Raw genomic sequence first — 19,671 nt, 5'->3', positions numbered from 1 at the left:
ACAAGCCTTTCCTCCATTTTGCTCCATTTTTTTGTCTACCAGCATTGCCCTATACAGAGTTAAGAGTGCAAACACTCTTCCTCAGGCTAACTACGTCTGAGGAAGACTGCTGGTACTCAAAAGTTCACACCTTGAATAAATCTTTGTTGGTCTTATAGGTGCTACTGGACTCTGATTTTATTGTGCTATGTCAGACCAACATGGCTACCCATTTGAATCTATCCTATGCAGAGTTGTTCTAGTCTAAGTGCACTGGAGTCAACTAGCATAAATTAGGATAATAGCAAAGGATTGCATGGAAAGAGGCCTGCATTTTTTTGAAAACCTGAACCTATGAAATAACATCATGCAGCATTTACTTTATTTGCAGATAGAATCTGTCTTTAGAACAAGCACTTAGAAAATTATTACCGGTGCAGGCCACCTCACAGTTATGCAGCCTGTTTGCTCACTGATTTGTTTGTTTTGTTCAAGAGATTTATACCTTGCCTTTCTGCTCGAGAAAGGAGGCTTTGAAACAGAGTTATGATTCTATTGTACCATCTAAATTGCACTCCCATTTAACTGAATTGCTAACTATGTTAACCACTTAATTTACCCATAACAGTTTAACACTCATATATTAGCAATCTCAACTGAACATTGTTCCTAACCACAAATTGATATTATCAGCTTTCTACTGTCATCTATGATCTGTGGTGCAATACAAGTTGAAGGAGAATTAGCGGGTAAGAAACAGGCACCTCCAAGCAGCCCCATTTTTTGCATTTGGTCAGTCCATAGCAAGAAATATAGGTGGCCGTAAAAGACCGGGTCCAGCTTGGACCACTGCAAAGACAACTCAAATGGAAGATACATGTGAGAGAGAAGAATCCAGGCTTAACCTGCCAAGATGGAAAATGAGGAACACAGATGACTGAAACAGGAAAAAAATGACTCGCACGAGAGACATAACACAAACGGAGAGGAGATCAAAATGATGAACTGTTTTCCTTTCCTGCCGTGCTTGCTAGTCCCTTTGTGCACTGAGGACAATTATTTTAACATTAAGCTCTCCCTTGTGTCTGTTGCCTTTTCTCATAGATCTCGGGTGAAAAATCTTCCTGCATAGCAAAATTCCTGGGGTGTGTGTTGTTCTGCGACTGCAGAATCTGGCAGTTAATGCAGCATTTTTGCAGAAAATGCTAGAGAAAATAAAACATACAGGAATTGCGCTAGTGCAATATCTCCTCAAATTAGATAATCCCCTTGTGTGACATACAAATGTTGAATGTATGTTTTTACATGGAAGCGCTGTGATTTTCATTTCTACAGCTCCTCCTTTTTCTGGCTTGTTTTTATGCTTTAATTATTTACACTTGTTTTAAAAGGAGGAGAAATGGTTACTCAGCTAAAATCCTGATTTGGAGCTGCTACTATTCTGGAGCAGAATTTTCTTTCCAAGGCCTGCCTCAGATTTCTTACATCCTGAAGGAGCAAGTTACAGAGACCAGGCACACTAGTGGTCCTCTCCCTTGTGGCAAGCAACTCATCGCCATGATGTCAGGATTATTTACTATTATTATCAACTAGTATCAAAGCCCATTTTAAAAATGGGCTTTGAAAGGCTTCCCTTTGCCCTGTTGTCGGCTCTGTGAGCCGGTGTGAGGTCTTTGCAAGGCAAAGGGAAGAGAATGCTTCCCTCGCAGCCTTCCCTCGGCCTCAAAGCCCTCTTGCCGGCAAGAGAGCTTTGGGGGTTGAAGGGAAAGCCTCCCCCCACCCCCGCAGCCGCCTCCTCTTGGCCCCTTGGGCAGAGGTACCTGGGAACCGTTGATGTGCCCTCGTTGCAGGCCAGGAAGCTTCTGGCACCAAGGCTGGGCTCACAGCTGAAGGAGGCGGGCAATCCAGGGGATTGGCCCGCTGACCCAGACACCACCCGGACAGGGCCCGCCACATGGCCCTTTGCAACCCGAACAGGGTCTCCACCCCCCTCCCCCAGCCATCCCTCATCTGGCCTGCAGAGTTGGTAGTACACTAACACCTATTGGGCTCTACCTTATCCACTTATCCACCACTCAGGATAGCTAGTCCACAATCTGACTTTGCCAACACTATAAGAGGTTCTAGAAATTGGACTGCTGATGCTGATGGTCAGGTTCCTGGGCCCAGATTCTGTATGGCCTTGAAGGTAAGAACCAAAACCTGCAACTTGATCCAGAATTCAATTGAGAGCCAACTGAGTTGTTCAAGTATAGGGATCTCCACAGTGTATTGGTGAGAATCCTGGCTGCAGCATTCTGAACCAATTGCAGTTTCCAGGTCATGGATAAGGATAGGCCTGCATAGAGTGAGTTGCAGAAGTCCAGAAACCTTAGCCAGATGTGACTGGCACTAGTGCGCATGTGCGAGCTCTGCGTAGACAAGGGGTGGGCCGGAGCGCCGCTGCTTTCCACCGAGCAGAACGGGCCGGTCACGCCGAAAAGGCTGGCACCCCTGTCTCGCTGCTGATGCTCGCCACAGCCACACTGATGACCTTCCACAGCTGCGCTGGATACCGCGCGATACTGGATGGTATGTAGACTGAGGTGGGCGGGCATCAGGAGGCCACTATGGGCAGCTATGTCTATCCCAACTGAAGTGCACCCGGCGTATAGGACGACCCCCCCACTTGGAGGCATGTTTTTCAGGGGGGAAAAGTAGTCTTATGCACCAGCAAATACAGTAAATACAGCAGGCAAATTTTGACAGAACTTGTTTTCTTCAATCGGACTTCTAATCTGGCAAGCCAGATTCGATTCTGCACTCTCCCACATACAGCCAGCTGGGTGACCTTGGGCTCACCACAGCACTGAGAAAGCTGTTCTGACCGAGCAGTAATATCAGGGCTCTCTCAGCCTCACCCACCCCACAGGGTGTCTGTTGGGAAGGCGACTGTAAGCTGCTTTGAGACTCCCATCTGGTAGAGAAAAGCGGCATATGAAAACCAACTCTTCTTCTTCTTCTTCATCATCATGATTCTGCAGCCCTCTAGTGATGTGGGAGTTAATTCAGGGGACAAGTCTGGGTTCACAGCTTCTGGACCCTTCCTTGCAAAATATCTGAGCCTTATATCCATGATGATGTTCCTTTCTGTTATCGCTAAATTGTGGCTGTGGGCTGTTCAATATAGTTTATTTGTATCTGATTATTAAACTGTTCTAATAATGAGCTATGGGTGGTATTGCTGTTGTAATTGCTGGGGTTACTCTCCCTGAAGCTACTGGAAGAGTGGAGTATAAATATTCCAGATAAATCTGCTGTAAGGCCATTACCAGTCTGGCTCAATTCAGCATTACGCAACAACTCAATGGTTCCCCCACACTTGTAGGATCTCTTGTAAGTGTTTGCTGCCAATATTCTTTCCCAGTGAATCATCACCAGAGGCAACTGAGAACATTCTCCCTTATGTGTACAGCTCAGGTTGTTGGTTCAGAAGAAAGCTGTTTTGGTTAGGGAGAAATGTCTACACAACAATCCCTAACTTCATGTAAATTAATTTGTTATTCCTTTACTTTTTTTTTTGGCAAGGCACCAAAATAAGATTAAAATAATTCCTGAAATCACCTTGAAGAAGTCAGAAGAACGCAGAGTTATTTTAAAATGTAATTTGACTCTTTGTTTTTTAAAATGTATTTTTCATCATTTGGAAACTCTTAAGGAGCCCTGATGGAATGATCTCTCAAGTGAATTTTAATTTGGGCTCTGATAGAGATTGGCTGAGTCAGCTTAAGACTGCCATGAAAACCAACATTTTCAAATACAATTCTGGATCTTAGTAAGTTATCAGATTTCAGCAATTTAGACATGATTCTGGAGCTCCGGTGGATTTAAAAAAACACACCTGAGAGCCTTGTGGAACTGTGTGATACTCCTCCTATCATTGTAAGGTCCAATCTGTACATGACAGCAGCAGGCCCATTAACTGTGACCTGAATCTGACCTAGTGATGTATAAAAGAGAGGGCTGGGTCTGGTTTTTAGAGCACAAAATGCATGCAGCATAGGGGAGCCAAATCTTCCCAGCAACTGCTGCTTCCCTTCCTGCAGCCTCTTCCCCCCCCCCCCCCTTCCCTGAACACTTTTCACCAGGTAAATGCTCTTTGGTATTGGAGTTCAGCTGAGGGGCAGACAGACCACAGAGTAAGTATGCTGTGGGCAGGGGTGAAGCTTCACGTGTCACTTCTCCACATGCTTCTTTTGCTTTAAAAGGGAGACGCATACATACCCCTCAGCCACTTTATATGCTACTGGGGGCAGACCTGAGTTTAAACAAACAAGTCTTTTGCCACAACATGATATCTAGTTCGACTGCGCAATCTAGCAAATGAAGCTGAAGGCAAAGAGTACAGCCTTTCTTTCTCCCTGTTGAGTTCTTTATGCATACCTTGCACTTTCTTCCATGTAGGAACATTCAAAAATACAACCGATGGAGTCTTCACAGTCTGAAATGGATGTGAAAGGACAAGAACAAAGTCCAGTGGAACCTGGAAGGCCAACAAGGTTTTATTCCAGGTGTAAGCTTTCATGGGCATGCACACTTCCTCAGATACAATGGAAAATGTGTCAGGATCTGCTTGTCTGATTTTGATGAATGTGTGCCTTGGTCTCTAAGATAGTAAAAGGTAGCATCTGAGCTGGGAATCACCAAGTCCCATTGTTCACCTTTTCCTTCAGCCACACACTCCACAGGCAAATCATTCTCTTACTCCCAAACTCAGTCAAGAAGAGGATAATACTTTATATTGTTGTTATAAGGATTTTGGAGATACTACGTGAAATATTTTGAATGGGTAAAAAAATAATATAGTAAGAAGATGCGCTAATCATGAAAGAAGCAAAATTAGATCATACATAGACAAGCCTAGGGTTTCTACGAACTTGGGCAGCTGTCCAAGATGTATGGGAAAATATTACTGTAAATTAACCAGAAAAGACCCCCTCAACACCCTGACTGGGACTGAGTATTTGAGAACAATTAGAAATTGGTTTACAGGGAAATACTGGTTTGCTCAAACTCCTGAAACCTTACAGGATTCTGGAGTAGTGATTTCAAAACTGTATGATCCTCCTAATGATTGCTTCATGAACTCTCTGTAACAGCAAATTTCATTGTCCAGTCCTGTGATTATCACCAGGCAGCAAAACAGGCCCGCTCAGAGATAAGATAGGGGCTTCTTCTACATACTGTTTGAGCAAGGGATTAGAATAGATTGCCTGTATGGCAACTCTATGATGCTATGTATGTGTGTGGGGTTTCTGAAAATTACCTTGTAAATGGCACAGATGAATAGAGATTACCCCAAAATATCCTGTTGAGTGCTAGTATGTACTAAGACAGTGGTCCCTAACCCCCGGTCGGGGGACCGGGACCGGTTCGTGGATCAGTCGGTACCAGGCCACGGCTCCTCCTCGTACTCCTCCCCGCCTGCTGCCTCGGGGGCTGCCCTGCCACTCTGCCACCAGCTCACCTTTGGTGTTTTCCAGCGGCCGCCATGGCTGGGGCTCCCCCTGCATAGCTGCTGGTGGCAGCTCCCCCCAGCGGGTGGCAGGAAGTCAGGGGCACCAGCGGGAAAGCAAGCGGAGCAGGGGTTCAGGAAGTGGTGGCGACGTCCCTCGGCCAAAGACTACCCCCCCGGGCCTCAGTAAAATTCTCAAGCGTTGACCAGTCCCCAGTGATAAAAAGGTTGGGGACCACTGTACTAGGACACACAGAATGCTAAAGCAGGTGACGTCAATTGGAGAGGGGGAGAAAACCGTTTGGGGTGGGTGGAAAAATTGACCTGCTCCAGCTCAATAAAAACTTGCAGTGTCCTGGAAGAGAAATGTAGATTAGGAAGAAATTTCCCAATAACTTATTTCTCCACCCTGTTGGCTCCCAATTGGTACTTAATAAACGCAAAGCATAATTATTATGAAGTCAGGAATCAATGCAGCTCAGCTGCTTCTGGTGTTGGAACGAATATGGTACACTCTTTTGTGTATGTATATTTTAAGTTCATTCTAATGTATGAGGATATTTTCCTCTCCATCTCAAACAATAATGTTGAATTTGGGGGCTATTTTTATAGAGAGAGGTTTATTTTCCCGCTTCTCCAGTGATTTTCCAGAAAGCAGCGAAACTGCTGAGGGGGAAATAAAAGACAATGGGGTCTGAGGCACTATGAGGTAGACACAATGGGGCAGACAGAAATGTGACACAGGTCATATACTCGCTGCTGTTTAACTCACAGCTGTTTATGTGAGCACTCTTGGGAGTTAGCTACACAGAGAATGAGGGGGGTGGATTTCTTTGTTTTTGAGGTGAAAAATGAAACTTTGTCTTGTTTTCCTCCTTTCTGTTTACTTGCAGCTAAGCTTTAAAGTTGGCTGACAAATTTCTGTGGTGCAGCTGAGAAGACAAAATGTGTTTGATTTTACAGTCGAAACTCATTCCTGAAACTTTTTCTTTTCACTGCAATGTAGTAATATAGGACAGAAGAAATGGTGAAATCTGTAACACCTCCAAATTGTGAGAATGCACACAGAATATCTGTGTGGAATTTTTTGCTTACCTTGATCACATTATTAGTTCTTTCCAGGCCACTTACAAGTGTATAGCATTCTCACACTAGTGTGAGATGGGCCTTCAAATGGATCTGAAATGAGGACAGGGATTTGAGGTAAAGGCTGTTGATAGTACAAAATAATGTTTGTTTCAAGCAGAAATAATCCCCTATGCATTTCTTAGAGGAAATCGAGATCTTTCCCATGTTAAAAGTCGTAGATTCCCCCAGTATTAAGACTCTCTCGGCTATCTGACAATACTGCTCTTACCCACATTTGACAAACTTCCTCTCCCTTGTGAAGGGTTTAAGATACAACTTGCAGATGGCCAGCTTGCCCTCTGTAAGGCTGTAGTCTCCCTAACATAGGGAGAGATACAATTCCTGCTTTCTTCTTTGTTTTCCAGCAATCATACTTTGAACTTTCCCCCCTTCCTTCCAAGAGCAGCAGTTCTTGCTGCACGTCTTCTGGAAGGAACCCTTTTTATCAAAAACTATCATCCTTGCCAGAGGTGGTGTTCAAATCTCTGGAGTAGAAAGGGTTGCCAACCTACAAGTGTCACAAATATCTAATAATTAAACCATTATGATCAAACATACATGAATCAATACAATAGTGGCATGAACTTCACAATAATAATACAGTTATATAAAAGGTGATACACATAGAAAAATGCTCCCAATAGACAATCATTCCTGGTCTCAGGGAATCAATATAAGTAGAAGAGGAGCAGAGCTATGTATATCACCTTTTATGTGACTTTATTATTGTGGAGTTCATGCTACTATTGTAACTATGTATGTGTTTTAGATCATTATGGTTTAATTCTTAGATATTTGTGTAAATTACCATGCCTATATTTCTCTCAGTACTGCTTTTTTTAGTTAGATTTCCTGATACGCCTTTAGTTTTTTCTATCTTTAGTGTTTTCTAACCTCCTGGTGATAGCTGGAGATCTCCTGGGATTATAACTGATCTCCAGGCAACAAGAGATCGCCTGGAGAAAATGGCCAGTTTGGAAGGTGATCGCGGCATTATGCCATGTTGAGGTCCTCCCCCTCTCTAAACCCTGCTGTCCTCAGGATCCACACCCAAAATCTCCAAGTATTTCGCAGACCAGAGCGGTCAGCCCTAGTAGTAGAAATAGGAGAACTTAATGCACTTGGGCCTCAGGCCAGTCAGGTGATACTGAGAAATTTGGTTTTGGAAAAAACTGGTTTCCTCAACTCTCTCACTCAGGGAAAGTAACTTGATCAGGCGTGTATGATTGGATCCGAACTGGCTTCAGGTTTGGGGGGTCTTGAGGAAACAAGCATGGTAGATTCCCCTCCTTCTGGTAGCACCTCTTTCCTTGGACTGCCTGTTGCTGCCTGTGATGGGAGCACTTTCCCTCTCTGTCATCCATGTGCTCATCCAGAAAGCCTCCACTGTCTGTGACAGAGGGGTGAAGGGGATTTGGGCTCAGCCCCCTGTTATCAGCAGCCCTTGGTTACCTGTCATTCAGTGGCAGAAATCAGCAGCAAGAGCAGGTCAGAGGCCATAGGAATGTTTCATGGGTGCTGGACCCTTTGTGGTTCCAGATGGTCAGTGAAGTCAATGGACTTAGAAGGGTGTAGCTCTATCTTAGGTTGTACTGCTGGGCATCTTACAAATGGTAACTAGCCTATATTAGATTATTTTTCTTTAGCTGTGTTTGATGTCAAAAAGACTTGAAAAATGTCTTTCATCCCTCATGGAGATGAATCCTTGCCTTCTCATCCAGTTATTCTTAGCAACTGCCCACAGCTCTCTAGGGAGGCCTGCCCCACATGTTGAGAACCACAGAGCTAGACAAAAGACAGATGACTGAGATGATACTAGATACTTTATTTCTCCCTCACACCTGAAAAACATACTTATGTCTTGAAGCAGTTTAGTTTTAAGGTTCGCTCAGGTACTTGCAGGGCTGTCCTAAGCAGAATTACACCTTTATTTTAATTTCTTTAAAATATTTTTGTACTAACTCTTCAAAGTCCTGCTCAAGGCAGTTTACAATTAAAACTACAGTATTTTTTTAAAGAAAGCCATTTGAAAACAAGCCTTTCTAAGACATTAATAGACTTAGCAGGGTGTAACTCTGCTTCGGATGGCACTGTTGCTTACTAGGCTACCAAGTACAGAACCAATTTTCTTGTTTTATAAAACCAAATTAATACCTAATGTTAGAGCATACCATTCCACTAGATGACTGAAAGAATTATTGTTTAATACCAGATCCAACAACATCCCTAGAGCTCCAAAACATTAAGAACCCATTGATTAGGGTAGAACTTTGTTTTGTGTTTCCATTTGTAAAGGCTGGCAGTCCTATTAACAAGGTGGAATTTTGTTCCAGTGTTAGAGCTTGGCATGCAGAAGGTCTCAGGCTCAGTCTTCAGCTTTTCCAATTAAAAGGATCAGGTGGTATGAGGTACTCTACCAGGGAAGCCACTGCCAGTAGAGCAGACTGGGGTAGGCAACCATTTTTTTCTTCTTTTTTTTTGCCTAAGGACCCACCCCCCCACCACCTAAAAAAGGCAGTCTACTTGTAAAAAAGTTGGTGTGTTGGCAAATAGGAGTAGGGGATACATGGCCTGGCAGGCACCAATAACATTCCATGGATTCTTCTTGAACGTGGCTGATCGGTATAAGTCTGGGAGCCTTCTCTCATGCTGCTGGCCCTGGGAGTGCTGCCAGCACCTCGGTTGCTTGGGAGGGCATCAGGGGAAATGGTCTGGGGTGCTGCTGTTGGCACATGTCCCAGTGCTTACCTACCCCTTGAACAGACAGTGCCGGAACTGATAAACTGATGGTTTGACTCAGTAAAAGGCGGCTCCACACGTTTATGTCTTCATGCAAGAGGAATGCCTGTGCCAATTGTAGGTATACTCAACGAAGCATGGAGAGCTTATTGTAAAACACAGGTGCTAAAATTTGGGAAGTAAATGTTCCTTTTAACTTGTAGCACTGCAACTGATGAAAACGACCTAGCATCTGTGTTTTTTTAGCCCAGGCTTTCTCAACAGGGGTCTCTTAAGGTTTCTTGTCAGCCCTGGAAGGGTTTTGCTGATTGGGTGGGAGTTAATTAATTTTTAAATATTTTTTTAATTATCAGTTGATATATATGGTTATGTCAACCCACTCATCCCCTCCCAAAATGGCCAATGATGGGTCTGGAGGGGGTGCGAAGGGGAGGGGCAGTAGTCATAAAAATCCTTTCTTTATGTGGTAATTACTGGAGTCCAGAGAGGTAAGTACTTTCAGTTTAATTTAACTGCCTTGGAGGGAGTGGTGGGGCAATGGAGCGGCAAAGTAGGCTGATGTTGGGGGGGCAGAGGGATTCGGAACATGATGTCACATCTGGTGGGAGTGTCTGGGTGATGTCACTTCTCATGACATGTGACTTCTGGGATTGTGGCAGGGAGGTGTGGCCTGCTAACATCACTTCTGGGGTTCCTCGAAACCTGAAAAATCTTTTAGGGGTTTCTCAATGGTGAGAAGATTGAGAAAGGCTACTCTAGCCCTTGGGTTATGTTTTCAAATGAGCCCTGAACAAAGTGAGAAAGCCTGAGTCAGGGTCTCCCCTGCATCCCTAGAAGTGGTGCTGTAATGGCCACACTTTATTGGGACTCAAATTGATTTCACTTCTTGTTCTGCTGAGAAAAGGAGAAAGGAACACTGTCATAGGTGGAAATTTGTTCCATATACATCTGAAAACCTCTCCCCGGCACCCGCTCCAGTGAAAATAGTAGTCACGAGCATGGCCCACTGATCGCCAACACAAACAGGTGCTGTGGGTAGTAGACCTCAACTGGAGGACTTTCTCAACTCTAGCACTGCACCCACACTGCCTGACTGTGCTGCCAGCCCAACCCAACGTGATCTATTGTCAGGTGCAGAAAGGAAGAGAGAAGCAGGCATCAGCCCTTGGCCAGGCACTCATTCCCCTCCTTTCCTTACTGACACATTTTTGTTAGTGTTTATGGAGCCTTTTTTATTTGACGGCCAAACAGTCCATTGTTCTTCAGAACTGATCACTGCTTAGACAGCCAGTGCTATCCTACTGCTCCACCGAAGCACCCAGACTGCTACTCTCCCAGCCACCTGAACCTCTGTCCTCAGCCTCTGCCTAAGTTAAAGGGGCTGGAGGATGTCTGCCCCTTCCTTGGGCATGAGTAGGGCTGGCTTTTTGTATTACTGGAGAGAAGATCTGCATTGCCTCTCACTCCATGCAAGAGCTTTGCCTCTCCCTCAGTTGGTAGCCATGTGGGGTAGTAGTTAGGAGCAATGGATTCCAATCTGGAGAACCAGGTTTGATTCTCTACTCTTTCACCTGTAGCCAGCTGGGTGACCTTGGCCAGTCACAGTTCTCTCAGAGCTCTCTCTGCCCACCTACCTCACAAGGTGTCTTTAGTGGGGAGAGGAAAGGGAAGGAAGTAAGCCACTTTGAGACTTCTATGGGTAGTGAAAAGCAGGATATAAAAACCAATTCTTCTCCAGTGATCACACCCTCCTTGTCAGGCTCCTGACTGTTGAGAGAGTAGAGGGAAAGGTTTGTGAAGAAGCATGTAGCTCCAGAGCCCTTCTTAGAGATCTAAGAGCTCCAGGCAGGTTCCCAATCTCACCAGCTGCTGGCGCCAACCATACTCACTGGCCACACTGAGGGAATGCATGGCATTTAAGACAAGCTACAGGTTCTTGTCTTGTGGAAAATGATGGTTTTATTTCCCCCACAGTTAAACAGTACATATTACAATATATAGCAAAGTGCAGTTCTGCAAACAGAAGAGGTATTTTCATCTATCCTTCAGACTTTGGCAGTTAGCTAATCTGCCAAAAAAGGTTGCTCTGTATAGTCAGATGACTCTTGGGAACATGGTGGGGTCAGCATGGGATCAGGGGCTGGAGGGGAAATCCAGGGAAATTGTGCGTTCCCCTGGTAGAACAACTACTTGGACCCTGTTCATAGTTACCAGTTGGAATGTTCAGATATAATGGGCAGCGTTCCTATGTCTTAATACTAGTGTGGCGGGAGGATCCAGCTGGTACCAATGGTGAGGTCACATGTATTCCTGCCCAAATTCCATCTTTTGTTCCAGGTTTTGGCAGAAGGTATTTGAATTATGATAAACCACTGAATACTAATGGTTGCTAGAATATGCATTCATTCATTCATTTACCAATCATACTTCATCTTCAAGGCTCAGAGCAAAGAATATTGGATTAACTGGGCAGCAGGATTTCCATGTGTCATCTTGGAGCATCTAAGCAGATACAAAATTAAGAAGGAAGTGGGACTACTTGGGTCTTGGTCTACTACAGCAAGGTGCTTCTTAAATTTTAAAGCAAGGACTCGTTTTCAGGAGCAGTTAACACACTTAATTGTGCCTAAAATGTTAAGAGACATTGAGTATGTACTAATTTAAAACACACTGGGGGACCATAAAATAAGCAGACCATGCCAAGACTGAAGCCAGTCCAACTCTGATCTATACTACTGCTGTTGAAGGCCTAGGACACCCGTCGTCTTTTCCATTTGGTCATATTAGGTTAGGTATGTCTGCTGCAATTCTGCAGCAGCAGAGAGGGAATCTCAGTATGCAACACTGGCTACAGAGTTTAGCTTCTTAAGGAATACATCTTCCATTTAAAAAAATCGACAACTTTGTAAACCTTGTTGGCACATGGTTATGATTGAATGTGTCAGAACAATGCCTGGAGAAATCTCAGGAATCAGAAGAGTTGCCATTCATTATGTTGTTCCCTCACCTGGAAAAAAGCAAAATCATTTATGCAAAATAGTAAAACTTGTAAAATAAATTCCCTAGCTATGAGGCCACAACACATTACAGACAAGTTTGATCTCTGATGGAAGTGATAGTAATTCACAAGACTGGGGAGTTTTATATGGGAAATGGGTGCTTTCTCAGGAATCGTGGACCTATCCCATATTGGGCTTGAAAAGTAAGAAGTGATACCTTGAATTTATCCCAGAACAGGTCTTGTAAAAGTGATGTTATGTACTGTTAGTGACTAACACCTACCACCTCTCTAGCTGGCACATTGTGGACAATCTGAAGTTTCCAAATTGTCTTCATGGGTCAACTTGTGTACACTCTTTTACAGCTGGTGAGTTGTATGCACAATTCTGACTAGGGTGTTTTTACCCAGTCCCAGTTCAAATTAACCCCTCCCATCTACACTGAATTTGATTTGCATTTTGATTTTGGGTGCTTTAAATTTTCCCTCTACAACATGCATGATTGATCTGTGACCCTGCCGTTCCGCCGCAATATCCTAGAGTGGATATAAGCCTCAATACTTGAAAAATCACCATCAGTAAATGTGCAGCTCTCTGATTTTTGTGAATTAACTTGTTGTCTCGTGCCTCCAACACTGTAGCAAAACGGTCTTCCCTGACTGGCCAGGGCATCAGCTCAAAGTCTTCCTGTTTCCCAGTTGCAAGGCTTCCCTTAAAGTGACTGTACTCTAGAAACCCTAATTTCTCTCAGCAGAGATTTGCCTTTTCAATATATTCCTCCTCCTGTGCTGACTCCAATCTTCTTCCCCCCCCCCATTCAAGAAACGAAAGAAAGAGGCTCCTACTGCGTTTGGCTCCCTCCCCCCATTGAGTGCAGAACACTTTCTGTTTCAATTGGGGGGGGATAGAGGAAGACCCGAGTGCAAATCAATTTGAATTCAGCAGGATCCACCACTGGGGGGGGGGGGGAGTAAGTGCAGAATTAGCCTAGGTCTCTTTTCCAGGAAGGCTGGCATAAGGGGGTAATAAAATTTAGTGAGAAGCCAGAAGGTGATGTTAATCAAGGAACATGCCAAGCTACAAACCTACTCCTACAGGTGAAGAGTGTCCCAATCAAAAAGAAGTAACCCAATGACTTTCCTGCCTTTAGACCACCCATGAGACCCAGATCTATCTTGTTCAGATTAAGTTTCAATTTATTCTCCCTCATCAAGACCACTGCTTGCCACAAACTGTCATTCAAAGACATAACCACCTCATCTGGTTTAGATGAAATTCAGGTAGATTTTTGTATCATCTGCATGGCAATGAGAAACCTATCAAAATCTCCATGGTTCATGGAGATGTTTAAAAATAGGGAGACCACATATACTTCAGAGAAGCTCCACATAACAGCTCCCACATCCAAGAATAAGAATGTCTCAGGACCATCTTTTGGAATGTCCTTCAGAATGTGGAAACAGAACCACCCCCAACTCACACAGGCTGATAGTAACTGATGATAACAAAGTCCTTTCATGTAAACTTGAACAATGTCTTCTTTTAGAAGAATTATTATTATATACATCAAATAAGCCAGTTCTTTCTCCTGGCGTTTCAATATTAGCCATGGTAGCTGGGGTCAAGCAGACAATATTGTAAAGTGAACAGAGCCAATTAAACTGTCTACATCCAGGATGGTATAATTGAACTTTGTCGGTTAGCTCAGAGCTAATCAGGGGTTGATTTGTAAGCAGCTGATTTAGACTAAAACAAGGGTGGTGTTGGGATCAGAACAACCGTGAGCCATTTTTGTCTGCAAAAAAGCAGCAGAATGCTCACTGAGAGCTACCAAGGGTTCTCATCCTTTCAGAGAAGTGGGGTCAGAATGTAAAGTTTTTAACCACATGAAGAAGCTGATCTGAACAAGATGTGTTTAGTTTAGAGGTGGGAACACTATTATTAGCATGATCTGTTGCTGAATCCCAAATCATTATGTGGCCTTAAGAAAAAAGGTCTTGGGTCCAGATCACACCAGTTTCCCATAGTTCCTTTGCAGTGTTGAGCCAGAAGTTAAATTAGAAGCAGAACTGGAGAAAGACAATAGAAAACTGAAAGTGGTGTGATTGATCTATCATTGCCTGTGGTTTGTTGATTCATTTTCCCCATATCTTCTGATGTTGCAGGGCTTTGTAGTACTTCAAAAGCCTCTTTGATCAGCGGCTACATTTACTCAAAAGAAATTAATATTCACAGAAGGGCCAACCATAGTGTCCATACTTAGCATGCCAAAGGTCCCAGTTTTGGTTCCAGGGATTTTCAATGATGTTAGAACGCTGCTATAAACATTGGTGGCCTGGAATGGATCGATGCTGGCTCCTTTCTTTGCCTCATTCAGATTCCCAGGATCTATGTGAAACAAATGACAATTTTTCCTGATTGAGCAAATAGGGTGCTGAACTGACTAAGGGCCAAACTAGAGAATACCATGTTCCTAGACCACCATGGGGATAGGGTGCAATTTTAGGTTATTTATGTACTTGTAAAAGCACCACAAAGGCCTGATCCTGATGGGGACAGGTAATTGAGGGGCTCTGGTGTGTGTCATCCCCCCCCCCATTGTTTTCAAGAGGTGCAGTGTCTCCTGTCCTCTGCCAGCTCTGCCCCCTACTACTCAACTAGGGGGGGGAAGGAAAAGTGCTGGGGGAAATGTCAGAGCAGCAATCAGCATTGTGCTGCTGCTGTGACATTATTTCCTAGTCAAATTGGATGTACATTGTACTCGAGCTCTCTCATTAGCTGTGCAAAACGGGAGAAAATCTTTAGAATTCTATCACCTGCAAATGGAAGAAAGTACTTATTGGCAGAAATATCCCTCTAAATCAGAAACAGCATTCAGCTACTACTTGAAAAAATTCTGCAGCCACACAAAAGCCCACCAGGGCTCAAGGGCCAAAGTCTCAATACAATACAACATTTATTTATATGGTCATAGACGAAAACACAAACATATAAGAAATAAAAAGCTTTTGGTACTTTAGGATAAAAGATCAGTCAATAAAGTGTTAAAATTTAAACGGAAAATAGTAAAAGAAACGTTAAGAATTATGAATAGGTCAGTCAGTTTCTGGGACTTTAGGTATTTCTTGTCCTTTCGTCAAGCTTGGATCACAAGGGCACAACATTTTGCCGTCAACAGAGAGATCTGAGGCTTTTTGTCCAACAGAAGTTCTCTAATCCACTTTGGCATTACATCTACTAGTGGGTGAATAAGTTTGGCCGTGCTAGGTCATAGAAGAAAATATGTTCCATCATCTCCACTTCTTTTAGGGAGTAGGAACATAGTCTATCCATGAAAGGGATTCTTCTATATCTGTCCTCCAAGACTGTTGAGAGCATGGCTGAACATCTCGCCAGGGTGAAAGCTCTTCTGTAAATGGGATGTGACATCATGGCATCAGCATGACATTGAAAAGGTAATTCCCTACCAGCCATTGCAACCCTATTACAACCATCTATATTCAGATGGGAAGTACATCCAATCCTGGCTCTTTGATGCATCTGTCTGATGCCCGTGCTTCCAAGCATTTGCTTGTTTCCATGTCACATGCTACGTTTTTAGGCTGTATGCTTAGGCATACACCTACTCTCCCCCCCCCCCCCAGGTATGAATAGTCCAGCAGATCACCTAGTGAATTTTTCCATAGGTCAGACTAGGATGATTATCTGTGCCGTAGCATCAGTTGTAATGAAGACTTCTGGGTTGGGTAAACACTAACTGTTGCTATTTCCTGAGCACCTGTGGGATGCGAGTGCCATGCTCACAGGAGTGCTTCTCCCGCCATGCACCACAGCTGTGCTTATGCTTGCTGCTCGCCGCTGCAGGGCTTGGTTATGAAATCACTCTTGACAGGGCTTAATGGAATACGAATGCTGCTATAACAACTGTCAAGAAAATGGCTGGGTTGATGCTGGTGAAGAGAGGAGGGCCTCCTATATTACATGACACCTCTGCTGAAGTGTTTTATGATGAGGTACATGATACTCTAAGGAACCGTGGCACTTTATGAAGCCCAGCCTGTAACTGAGCTTTCCTGAGTAATTCAAGGATGCGAAGAGCCTTTGGGTGGCTTTCTGGGGGGAGGAGGGGGAGCCAAGCCAACCCAACTGAAGTCAGAATCCCGTTGTCTGCTTCTCATTGTCAGCAGAGTCTTTTCAAAAAGGGCTTCAGTCAGGATGTGGTCATTCACAATCTGGACTTCTGAGGAGGAGGTCTTAACATGCCCCCTCCTCATGTCTGATTCAGAATTAATCAGAAAAATGCCAGATTCATTTCTCAGTCATCCCAAAGGCAACCCATTTGGGTGGAGGAGGGATTAATTGTAAATGGACAAGTCTCTGGGGCAGGGGGCACTCCCAGTGATATCACTGGGGGCCTGGAAGACTCCTGGCAGTCTACATCCAACCCTCCTCTGGGAAGAAAAGTGAGTGTGGAAGGTTGGTGGTAGAGCGGTCCTCGTGTATATCTGAAGGATGCTTTCGAGAGCGCAACGGGGCCTGTGAGGTGCATTTTGGTCTAGAGTAAATCAAGGCTCCCTGCTGACTCTGCCACTCCTGTAATTCCCAGAGGTGGGAGGGGCAGCAGTAGGGAATTCTGCATTCTCTGGTGCCTGTTTTCCTTGGCACCCTTCTGATGTTGGCGCTGAGGAATTGCAAGAGTCTAGGAAGCCTTTTGGGGTTTCATTGTGGATTTTTCAGACTTTGGAAACAGGGCTGGGAAAAGATGAATATGTCTGATCAACCTCATAGCTACACGCAACAGCCAAAGTCCCACATGCATAAATACATTAAGATGTACTTAGTTATTTAGAACAGTGGTCCCCAACCTGCGGTCCGCGGCCCGGTGCTGGGCCGCGAAAGCCAGGGCGCCGGGCCGCGGTTCCCTCTCCCCGCCCCCCCCCGCAGTAAAAAACTTCCCAGGCCGCAAGCTTGCGGCCCAGGAAGCTTCTTACTGCGGGAGGGCGGGAAGAGGGAATCAGGGCCGTGCATCGCGCATGTGCAGCCCGGCCACACATGCGCACATGCGTGCTGTGTGGCCGAAATTGCGCACATGCGGCACTTTCGCCCATGCGTGAAAGTCCCGCGCACACGCAATTTCGGCCACGCAGCGCACATGTGTGCATGCGCGGCCTGGCCGCGGCCACGCATGCGCGCTGCCCGGACGTGGCCGTCGCCCTGCCGGTCCCCAGCCAAAAAAAGGTTGGGGACCACTGATTTAGGACAGTGGTCTGCAACCTTTCTAAGGCAGCGGACCGGTGTGGGGGAGGAGGGCGATCCGGCAGCCGAAAACGCGCATGCGCGGAACTTCCATGCATGCGCGCATGCACAAAACTGCTGCCCTGCTTACCTCTCCCCCCCTCCCACTTGCTGGGCTGCAAGCTAACCGGCCGCTTTTGCAGCCGATTTGCTTGCAGCCTGGTAAGTTTCTCACGGCGGGGAGAGGGAGCCACGGCCCGGTGCCAGGGCCTTTGTGGCCCGACACTAGGCTGCGGCCCCATGGTTGGGGACCACTGATTTAGAACACTGCCATCTTACTTTTCTCAGACTCAGGACTAGGCTTGAGAGCATCTATATGGGGCCTGGAGATCTCCTGGAATTACAGCTGACCTGCATCCTTCAGGGATCAGTTCCCCTGGAGAAAATGGCTGCTTTGCAGGGTGGACTCTATGATGTTAACCCCAGCGGAACTTCCTCTCTCCCCCAAACCCTGCCTTATGCAGACTCCACCCCCCCCCCCATCTGCAGGTATTTCTCAATTTGGAGTGTTACCCCTACTTAAGGTCCCTCCCTTGCCCAAGTCCTTCCTTCTCCAGGCTCCACCCTGTCTCCAGGAATTTTCCAACCTGGAGCTGTCAACCCAATAGAAGTGCCTTACAAAATTTAAGGGGAAAGTACAACGTATGAAACATCTGCAAGAGGCCTCCAGGAGCTAAGCCACAAGAAGTCAAGCAGGAGATGGCACTCCACACAGGGTAAGAACCTTTTGTCTTGTGCCACTGGCCATGCCCAGCTTGACAGAAATGTTCCGCCCTCGTCTTATTCAGCCAGCTTTGATGTTCCCTCTTGTTTGGTCATCTTTCAGTTGCAGGCAGTTTATGCTTATCTGGGGTAGGAGTGGGGGTGGGGAACAGGGCTCTGTTTATATACAACTAAGCAGGTCATGCTCTCCAGCCACATTTTCACACACAGTCTCAGAATTGTGGCTGCTAGGAGGATGGTCCATGTGATAACGGAGTAAGGGATTTTGCTCCAGGCTCCTTGACGGAAGAACATTGCCAGAGCCCAGACAGCCTGCTGATTCAGCAAAGTGCTCGCAGGCTGCTTGAAACCCTATCGCTCTCTGTTTTCTCCACTAAACTGCAGCTGCTTGGTCTTGGAAGAGGGAGCCATTTATCGGTGTATCCGCATCTTGGAGCTGCGTGCCAGCCTTGGCAAGCTTGTGAGCACTGTGCTTTTGAGGTGGATTCCCCTGTCGCTTGATTGATAGGGAAATGCATTGGGGGATTACTAATTTCCCTTTTAAAATGTTTTTTTTTAATGGAGATGAATACAAATCAAGCAAGCTTATTTCACGACACCTATTGCTAACTCCTCCCTTGCCCCCACACTTCTAGAGACTGAGAAAGCCAAGATGCTGAAAAAGAAAAAGCAAACTGTGCAAAATAGCAGTCAAATTAAGATAGCTACATACTTCCTGGGAGATGGGTCTTTTACTACTTAACTATGCATTGCAAGTCGTATGTGGAGGATTTAATCCTAGTTATATGTATGCCTGTTCAGTCAGAACCAAGATTTGTGAAGTCTTAAGCCCCGCCCCCCATGCTGTTTTCCTAACCTGAGGGGATTTAAGGGGAGGATACCATCTGCATCGTTGGGGGATTGACATGCCCTGATGGGAAACACTGATGGCAAAGACTGCCCTCAGGGGCTGTTTTGGGTCAGGTAAATAGTTCATGCTCCCTCTCTTGTCATAGTTCCAGTCCAGAACTGGCCTGCATTCATAGAATCTTAACACCGCCCGTGGCGCCACGGGCGCCACAGACTAAATAAAACTGTAAGGCGTTCGGAGGCGGGTTGTGTCCGGGATGAGGAAGGGTCCGGATTGGACCCTTCCTCCGAACAGACAATCGGAGGGACCAATCGGCAGGCGCGAAGCGCCTGCCGATTGGTCCCTCCGATTCCCAGCCCCGAGCAACTGCGAGCTGCGTACAGCGCGGCTCGCAGTTGCTCCTTTACGCCGCTGCCGAGGCCTACCTGCTGTCGCCGCCGTCGAAGAAGAACAGAGCCGCCGCC

The 19,671-nt window shown here is 45.5% G+C and overlaps 1 protein-coding gene and 1 long non-coding RNA gene across 30 annotated transcripts in view; one reads left to right on the top strand and one right to left on the bottom strand.

The window, feature by feature from the left end:
• Nucleotides 1-19,671, top strand: part of LOC143836597 (uncharacterized) — a 301,478-nt gene that overhangs the window by 237,606 nt on the left and 44,201 nt on the right. The gene's annotated exons all lie outside the window — the stretch shown is intronic.
• Nucleotides 4,368-7,059, bottom strand: LOC143836187 (uncharacterized). The gene is made up of 3 exons (XR_013230543.1): nt 6,831-7,059; nt 6,569-6,652; nt 4,368-4,501 (listed from the first exon to the last, which is right to left on the bottom strand). It is a non-coding gene; the product is annotated as an uncharacterized LOC143836187 (long non-coding RNA).

Source organism: Paroedura picta, chromosome 1 (assembly GCF_049243985.1).
Source record: "Paroedura picta isolate Pp20150507F chromosome 1, Ppicta_v3.0, whole genome shotgun sequence".
Taxonomy (NCBI): Eukaryota; Metazoa; Chordata; class Lepidosauria; order Squamata; family Gekkonidae; genus Paroedura; species Paroedura picta.
Note: the sequence above shows the minus strand (reverse complement) of the source record. Positions and strands in the feature narration are given on the sequence as shown.